The following is a 10,000-nucleotide window of genomic DNA, read 5'->3' as shown; positions in this document are numbered from 1 at the left end:
TATTTTCCTTAAGAAAACTGCTTTATCTGTTAGACATGAACGTTTAGAACGAAGAACCTAGAGAAACACATCAGAATAAATATTATGCTTATAACTAAGCGAATTAAAATACGTGATATTAATCAGAAGCAAAAGATCTAAGATTTGATAGTTTGAAGTAAAGGATAGGAAAAGAATATAAGACATAAGATTGAGTATTTTAGAACCTAGATTGATTTGATAACTAATAGGTACTTATTATAGATATCATGGTGAAGATAATAAGCCATGGTAAAATTGCAAAATTGAGGAGGTGAGAGAAGTTAGTTCTAAAGTAATCTTGAAGGATTTTTTTTAAACAACTATAAAGAAAAACACATTGCAAGTATAAAACTAATACCTATTTGTTGAGTTACAGAAAGTATGAACCTTATAATTAAATACAGGATTCTTTATAAACATGAAACAAATCGAAGTGTTTTATAGAAAATAAAAATAACTTTGACAATATAAAGTAATTTCAATTTTAAAGTACTATCTTATTTCTGGAAAATAAAACGGATTTTGAGCGAAGCAAAAAATCTATTTTTCGGTGAGATAGCCATGTCGTCCTGATGGAAGTTCCTTTAGGGTAGCTTCCTAGGGTATATTTGACTACGGTGATATTCCCAGAGAATCTACCTCAAAGTATCCAGAATTCCAACTCCTGGAGCGAATATCCCTAAATAAACTTAACATGGGATATCGCGTAATATCAGAGGACGTATTTTTGACACGCCACATAGCTATCTTCACCCCGAATAGAATTAACACTTCGAGGGGTCAAAGTGGCAAGAAAACGAAAAACGAGAATGAAAGGAGAGCCGTTAATAAGGTACCTCTCCTATCCCACCTCGAGTGTGTACACAATGCCCCCTTTATATAAAAAAGGAAGGGCGGGTTCATCAGGACGACATGGCTATCTCACCCAAAAATTGATTTTTCACTTCGCTCAAAGTCCGTTTTTTGGGCTCAGGCCATTTCGTCCTGATGGAAGTATACCAGAGCATTACTGTATCTGTGGATTCTCGAATCGTGCCGTACTCTCAAGAAAGTATTTCCTAGTCAGCATAGACCTAGAGACCTATGATGTTACCGTCATACTTCATTTCATCTAAGCATAAACCATGCTTGTGCTTCCTGCCCCCTACAGGGAAGAGTCATACCTATGGATGACTAACAGACAAGCCAGTATAGTGGTCTCACCCTATAGGTTATAAAGCAAAGTTGGTATAAGAACCATCAATCTTAGTATGAAATACTGACAAGTCCCCCGGTGTGCCTGTTCTTATCACTGTATTGGACATAGGTTTATATTCGTGTAGGAATAAATTTTACATATCTACCACCATCCCTATAGGGTATGAAGTTTTTCCTTCTTGGGGAAAGCATAAACCAATGAATGTTTGCTTGTATTAAAAGAACAATCTTTTAGGACTATTCATGTTAAAATTATCAATAGTTTTAAAAGTAATGCTAATAAATTTTCTAGTAAAATGACATAGGCAAATAAGACGCAAGGTTCACAAAGAACTAGTTTATTGACAATCAATAAAAATATATAGGTTAATCAACAATTATAAAATTATAAGATGTGGATGAACAAATAAATAAGCATAAGGATCACAGTCAGACAGAAAATATTGTTTCATCTGAAAAGGAAACATATATGCACCACTTTTAATTTCAAAATATTAATATTATTATTATAGTCTGTCTTACTACTCAATCACACTAGCGTCAGAAACGGTTGGCACACGTGTCTGCACTTATCCTTGGTTTACCTTTGTTTATGGAACAGTTGATAAGGACACCTTAGTGGCCTAATGCTTAGTCTGTAAAAACAGACCGTGACTACAATCCAACCCTTGAATTAATCGTCCCAATTAATTTCACTGTTCCTCGCAGAATTAAACAGCAGGTTTAACAACAATACCTACTGCTACCTCATACCTCTTCAGTTTCTCTACTTACTTCGCATAGTGTCTAAAGAATACTCTGGATAACTTCCAGCCAGTGTATGAGAGAAGGTATTCGAAATCCATATTATTAAAGAAATTTATGGAAGAGGCAACTTTTCTCGGATCATGACCTACGGGTATACTATCTGGTCCGCTCTGCGAATAAGATAGGTGATTTTCGCTCTTAGTTGCTTCAGAGATAAATTTGAGCCTGATGTTTCTCCCCTAAACAGCTCTCCTCCCCTAAAGTCTGAAGTTCTACGAAGATAGACCTTTAGGCACTCCACTGGACACAGAGATGCATCTTCCTTCAGAGGGCAGATTCTCCAGGGACCCCACCTATTGGTGGGTAGCTTGTTCTTGGCAAGAAACGTTGGGTCCGGAAAAGAGTTCCGTTCTCCCCCATCTAAGAACTCAACATGACCTTCCTCTCTCGAGAGGTCTACTATTTCACTAACTCTGGACCCCGAAGTGAGTGCAAACAAAAATATAACTTTTCGGGTCAAATCCTTTAAAGCACACTCCTCATTACTCATCATTGTAGCAAAATGAAAAACCTTATCCAGAGACCATGAAATGGGTTTCAGAGGTGCTGATGGTCTGAGCCTTGAACAGGCCTTTGGAATTTTGTTAAAAATGTCATTAGAGAGGTCGACCTGGAAGGCATATAGAATAGGTCTTGTCAAGACAGACTTACACGTTGATATTGTGTTGGCTGCTAAACCTTGACCATGGAGGTGGATGAAGAATGATAAGCGGAAGTCTGTCGAGATCTTTTGTGGATTCTTCGCCTTGACAAAGGACACCCACTTCCTCCATGATGACTCATATTGTCTTCTGGTAGATTTGGACTTACATTCCTCTAAAAAGTCTATACTGTCTCTTTAAATCCCAAATCTTTTTATCACCGCTAGAGAGAGAAAATCATGAGCTACAGGTTCCGGGTTTTCTGTGATGAAGCGAAGCAGTCGACTTCTGAACTCGCTGAGTCAAAACTGGATCCGGTGGCGGTAAAAACTTCAGCTGTAGTTCAAATGCAGTAGGGAACCAAACACTGTTCGGCCACTTGTGAGCCACTATTGCCGCTTTCCCCTTGAAAGATCTTAGTTTGCCGAGGACCCTCAGTAGAAGATTGTGCGGAGGGAACAGGTAAATCCTGGACCATCGGTTTCAGTCGAGGGACATAGCGTCCACTGCTTCCGCGAAAGGATCCTCGTACGGGGACACATAAAGATGTAGCTTCTTGTTGTCCTTTGTTGCAAAGAGGTCTATCTGTAGTTCCAGAACTTGACTCGAGATGAAAGAGAATGATCCTGCGTCCAGGGACCTTTTTGACTCTGTCGGCGTGAGCCTGGATAGAGCGTCCGCCGTCACATTGCGGACCCCTTGAAGGTGAACTTCTGACAAGTGCCATCTCTTCTTTTCCGCTAGCCAGAAGATGGCCAACATCACTTGATTGATTTAAGGTGACCTCGATCCTTGTCGATTCAGGCATCTCACTATCACCTCACTGTCTAGTATCAATCTTATGTGGATCAAATGGCGAGGCGAAACTATCTTCAATGTAAGAAGTACTGCCATGGCTTCCAGAAAGTTTATCTGAAACTTCTTGAATAGGTTGGACCAAGTTCCTTGGACTTTCTTCCGGCGAGAATGACCTCCCCATCCTTCCTTCGAAGCATCTGTATGAATAGTCATTGAGGGGGGAGGTGGCTGAAGAAGAACCGATTTCTTCAGTTGCTTGGCTTTGGACTAAGGCTTTTGAAGCGTTCATAGACGAGTCGGTATTGGTCTCATCGAATCTCTTTGCGCGTTTGATGCATATTTTCTCCAAACTCCGGTTGCATCCTTTAGCTGTGCTCTTAGCACAGGGTCTGTTACTGAGGCAAACTGAAGAGAGCCCAGCACTCTCTCCTGTTCGTGTCTTGATATCCTTTTGGATTCTAGTAGTCTCTTGACAGAACCTGCTATTTCTTTCCTCTACTTTACAGGGATGGAAAGTTGGTGTGACAGTAAGTCCCAGTGGATTCCCAACCACTGAAACTTTCGAGATGAAGAAAGTCGAGACTCTTTTCTGTTGATCTTGATTCCTAGATGTTCCAGGAACTGGATCACCTGTTGGGAAGCTTGCATGCATTCTGTCCTGGATGCTGCCCACACCAGCCAGTCGTCCAAGTAGGCCACTACTTGGATTCCCTTTAGGTGTAATTGCTGGAGAGCTGCATTCGCAAGCTTCGTGAAAATCCTTGGGGTTATGTTCAGCCTGAATGGCATGGCTCTGAAGGCATAGAGTCTTCGTTGTAGCTCGAACCCTAGGTAGGAGGAAAGGTGACGACTGATTGGAATATGCCAATAAGCGTCTGACAAGTCTTTAGAGACGGTGAATGCCTGTTTGGATAGTAGGGTCCTTATGTGTTGAAGTGTCAACATCCTGAACTTGTAGTTTACTATGAACTTGTTGAGTGGCGACAAGTCCAGAATGACTCTGAGTTTTTCTGAGTCCTTCTTTGGAACACAAATAGCCTTCCTGGGAACTTGATGGACTTTACCCTTCGAATTACTCTTTTCTCCAAGAGTTCTCGAATATATTCTTCCAGAACGGGGGTAGAGTGTTGGAAGAATTGTGGGAACGGAGTTGGAGTGCTCTACCAGCTCCAACCCAGTCCATTCTTGATTAGGCTGTGGGCCCAGGGATCGAAGGTCCAGCGATCGCGAAAAAGATGAAGTCACCCTCCTACCGGAAGCATATCACTTCTGCTGTTGTTGACCTGAGGCCTTGCCTCCTTGACCGATTCCTCTCCTGAACCCCCTTCCTCTTAAAGGCGTCTAGATGAACCTCTGGCTGTTCCTCTAGCTCTTGGGCGAAAGGTAGTTGTCTGCCTTTCAAATGCTGGGTTAAACGCCGGTGACTGAGTTGTCACGGCTTGAGGTACCAACTGGTATGTGGTTGGGGTTTGTGCCACCATCTGAGGCACTGCGGTCTTGGCAAGTTGTTGCTGCTGCTATCTATAAGGTTTGGCTGGCCGAGATGATAGCCTAGGTTTCTTAGTCTTCCTTTTAGGTTGGGGACCATCATCCGGGGAAGACTTTCTTTCAAGAGTTAGGCCCCACTTCTGGAGAAGGTTTCTATTCTCTGTGGCCGCCTTATCCACTACCTCTTTGACCACTTCGTTAGGGAAGAGGTCCTTACCCCATATGTAAGAGGAGATCAATTTCCTCGGTTCGTGCCTCACTGCAGCCGAGGCGAACACGAACTGTCTACAAGCTCTCCTAGCTTTGAAGAAACTATACAGGTCCTTTGTTACTGTGGCCGGATGGGTTTTGGCCACTACCATAAACATATCTTGTATTTTGGGGTCACTTGCCATCGTTTCCAGAGTCGTTTGTAACGATATCGATGCAGCAAGTCTCTCTTTGGCTCTTGCTCCCTACGCAAGAGAAAATCTGACAGCTTTGGGAGGTCTTCACCGAACTGACGTCCGGCAACATCGGCCTCCAACTTCCCGACTGAGAAGGTAAGATGGACGTCCTTCCAGTCTTTCTGGTCCATGGGTAAAGTCAGGAACAGAGGCTTACATTCCTCCAAGGAGGGACATGGTTTCCCTGCCTCAACTGCCTTCAAGGGAGCCTTAAATCCCTTCTCCATAAAGGGAAAGGCTCTTGTAGAAGCCACAAAGGAAGGATGCTTCTTACTCAAAGCAGGTACCTTTGAGTTTGTGAAGCCCCTCTCTTTCATTGAGCTCATTAGTAAGGCCTGTGCCTTGCAATGGTCAAAAACTGTGACCTCCTTCGGCTCCGTCTCTTCCTTTGAGGCTGGCTCCTTCCTAAGACGGACATAGCAGTCCGGGTAAGACTCCTTGTTGGGCCAGAATTCCACTTCTTCAAAGGGAATTGAACCCAACTTCTCCGATAAAACAATCTTCCCAGTTGTCATAGGCATGTTCTCGGCATACCTCCAAGGATTAGCATCCGAGCACAAAGGAAGATCCTTCACGTTAAGCTTCTTCTGGGGCCCACATGATGCTGCAAGTCTCCGCATCTCCAACTTCATCGCAGCTTCCTTTTCATCGTTCTTCTTCTGCATCTGTTGAATCATTTCAACGATGGAAGAGAGAGTCCTTCCCAGATCATCTGGGATAGCAGACGATGTTGAGGGAACTGGTTCAGGGGCCTGAACCAATGTAACCGACCCCTCGTCGATTTCTTCCTCCTCAGTATCCAGAGCCTGGGTCAGCTCCTCTTCTTGGCCTTCTGCCAGAAGGTCTTTTTCAGTGTACTCAGACACCTCAGACATCCTATCGTCCAGTTGGATGTCTTGTAGGGCGTCCGAGACTTCAGAATCAACCGGAATCTGAACTAGTGGTATCTACGCATGAGGATGAGTAATCCCTCTATCCGCCAATGCCTTAGGAAAAATGTAAGCCCTCATCTTCTCGCTTGGATGATAGGGGCCAGAAGTATTCTTCTGGAAGCCCCTCAACCAGATTCAAAGCTTTTCCCTAGCTGCGTCACTTGACTCCGCCGACTTAGGGGCGTCAAATGCTTCAGTAATCAGGTTAGTGCAAATAGTACATACCTGAGGGTCCCAATACCGGAGATCACCTTTGGAGACTGCGCATGCTGCGTGCCTCCTGAACAACTCATGTCTACAGAAGTTTTTGCTGCGGATGTTGCAGCACATGCTCCCGCACTTTGGATGGTCCTCCTGTGAAGAGAAGAAATTCCTTGAGTATCAAGTGAAAAACATATCACTGGATAACTAATGTTAATATATATATATATATATATATATATATATATATATATATATATATATATATATATATATATGTATATATATATATATATATATATATATATATATATATATATATATATATATATATATATATATATATATATATATATATATATATATATATATATATAGCTTAAAATAACTAAGCTAAAAAGGAAAGAAGGAAAGACACATACTTGCATTTCCGGCCCAGCCAATTGCTGTAACCTCCCAGATAATAAAATTAAAGTTAAATCTTATTCTAGAATAACCTTCATCATATTTCCCAGAGGAAAATGTAGGTGTAGCTCACACCATTATAAAGAATTTTAATATACTGGATAATTAATAAAGAAAGAACTCACTTTCTTCATCTATACGGTCACAACAAAAGGCTGTACAAGGCAACACAAGTATGTTGGAAGAACTTAGTGTTAAAATATATTCTATACTATATTTTTCTTCATGTAGTATATACTATACTGTAAAAATACTGGTTACTGTATACAATATAAAAATCTGCCGTGCCGGCCGGACCGTACCTTAATATAGTTCCAAGGTATACTACCTTTAGACTTCTGGGCGGCAGATCGCTAGTTCAGTTGTGTGTGCCGGCCGGCAACTATAAACAATAGCACCTGGCTGCCGGCCGCTAATCGTAGCAGCCGGCAGATCTTATGTTTTGCTTCTGTTGCCGGCCGGCAATGGTAGGCTACCCATGCTGGCCGGCAGTAAAAAGAACCAGAGAACTTCCACCCACCCGGCTGCCGGCCACTCAAGCCGGCAGCCGGGCTAGGGGTACATACACTAAAAAGAAAACAGAATGAATGTAAGGATATAAGACGGCACTGCCATAGAGCCCTCCATCCAGAAAGAGTGACCATAAGAAAGGGGAGAATGTAAAATTCAGGCTTCCTTCTATCCATTGCGTGCTGGGCTCTACTGACAGACATGGATGTAAGACCAAGGGAGGTCTGGGGAACACTCTACAGAAGTTAGGCCTCTGCCGGCCGGCACGATCTTGACGGCCAGCAAAGGACTGAGCCAGTTGCACATCTTAACCTACTCTAGGTACAAATGTAGAACGACTGCTAAGAGTTGTAATAGCTAGGCCATTACTAAGGATAGGGGGGAAAGGGAGAAAAGGGTCCTGCAAACTCTGCTCTCGTATGAGATCATCACACGGCCAAAAAAGCTCATCCTAGCCTGGGGATTATCTATGGGAGGGAGGTCAGCAATACTTGCCACCTCCCTCAATACTAAAAAAAGTTTGAATTTGTTATTCACAAGGAAATGAAGAATCGTATACTTCAATCCGAGAACAACAACACTGGACTAGTCTGCTAGATCACTAGAAGAAGGAATCATCTCGTACAAAAACCTTCAGATGTGGTCTAGGGAGGCTAAGCCTCCTATGTCTGCCCCTAACCTATCAAAGGAATCTCATTCTCTATGCTAGAAAGAAACAGACCCCAGACTAATTTACTCTGATGTTTTGCCCAAATCTGAAACCAGATTATCTGGTTACAGGAATAGAACAGAAACACTCTAATATAGTTATATCTTAATACTTATTCAGATAAAACCATTAGGGTTAAGCCTCAGGCTTAATCAGAGAGAAAAAGGGATCGAAATTAATCTCCAGAGGAGAAAAGAGCAACCAGGGAAGTGTGCGAAAGTATATTAAAGCCCCATAGGCTACTAGCCTAGGCGCAGAGAGGATCGATTACCTAAATCACCAAAACTCTCTCGTATACAATCTTGGAAGAAAATATTGACAATATCTTATATGTATAAAACTGCCTATAACTTCAATAAATTTTGAAACACTCGGAAATCTGTATATCATGCATGAAAATACTAGGGCCAAACGCCTAGGCTACGAAGCCTAGCGTAGGCTATGATCGGTTACCTCAATCGCCGAAACGAAAATACTAACGGTATCATATAAAGAATTCCTATTGTAAAGCTAAATATCAAGAATTATTAAAGCATAAGGACCGGTAATGTCGCTCTGGCTAACTAAATGACTCATGCATGGCGAGCGACAGCGTCCAGGACGCCTCCGGTACGCAACAGCTCTTGTATACGTTAATATCGATTTCGATTAATTTCAGAACACCAAGAGCTTACATTTATACATAATAAAGATAATACTAAACTTTCCAGAGGCAGAAGAAGCTGAAGAAAGCATCATAATATTGAAAATATTCCAAGATCACGAGAAAACACAGGGAAAACACCGAGTTGTTGAGCTACAGAAAAAGGAATGAAAATGGTGCCATCGACGGCATTGTGCACACACTCGAAGCGGGATAGGAGAGGTACCTTATTAACGGCTCTCCTTTCATTCTCGTTTTTTGTTTTCTTGCCACTTTGACCCCTTAAAGTGTTAATTCTATTCGGGGTGAAGATAGCTATGTGGCGTGTCAAAAATACGTCCCCTGATATTACGCGATATCCCATGTTAAGTTTATTTAGGGATATTCGCCCCAGGAGTTAGAATTCTGGATACCTAAAGGTAAATTCTCTGGGAATATCACCATAGTCAAATATACCCTAGGAAGCTACCCTAAAGGATCTTCCATCAGGATGACATGGCCTGAGCCCAAAAATAGATTTATTCATAAAAAAATAATTTTGAACGATGACATTTGATAAAAAAGGCTGTGGAGAAATTGCCTGGTACAATATTCATTCTAGAAATAATCTAAAAGGAAACAGAAATAATTACAAAATACAAACAAAATTATCTTAAGTTGATCAAAAACAATATTATTGAAACGTAAATTTATAAAACACCAAATAATCCAGATACAAGCAGACTTTCTTTTTTTAGCACCTAAGTTCAAACTTAAAGTATAACTTTTAACCAAGATATTTCAACCAAGATATTTTGGAGCGTTTAAGACAAAATGCTACTTTGAACTTCGGCGAATATTGAATTATTTTTATATACAGCATGTGTTGTTAATAAGGCAACAGATTAAGAAAAATGATTAAATAATAATAAATAAAACATAAGTACAGGCATCAGAAATAATCAAACAAAATACATCTTTTACATTTTAACTCGATTGTGCTTATATGGCCGTTTGAAATGGAACACAAAGATGAATGTTTGAAAACCACTATAATAAACTTCTGGAAAATTGTACTATAGAGAAAAAAATATGTTGCTCTTGCATCTCATTTAACTTCCCGCTCTACAGATGAATTTATGCAATTGTTAGCTTTATTAATT

General features: G+C 41.2%; 1 pseudogene; it reads right to left on the bottom strand.

The window, feature by feature from the left end:
• The window catches only part of LOC137639664 (neural-cadherin-like), a 69,365-nt pseudogene that overhangs the window by 33,727 nt on the left and 25,638 nt on the right, over nucleotides 1-10,000 (bottom strand).

This window comes from Palaemon carinicauda, chromosome 4 (assembly GCF_036898095.1).
Source record: "Palaemon carinicauda isolate YSFRI2023 chromosome 4, ASM3689809v2, whole genome shotgun sequence".
NCBI lineage: Eukaryota > Metazoa > Arthropoda > Malacostraca > Decapoda > Palaemonidae > Palaemon > Palaemon carinicauda.
The sequence above is the reverse complement of the archived record's forward strand: the minus strand, read 5'-3'. Positions and strand labels throughout refer to the sequence as shown.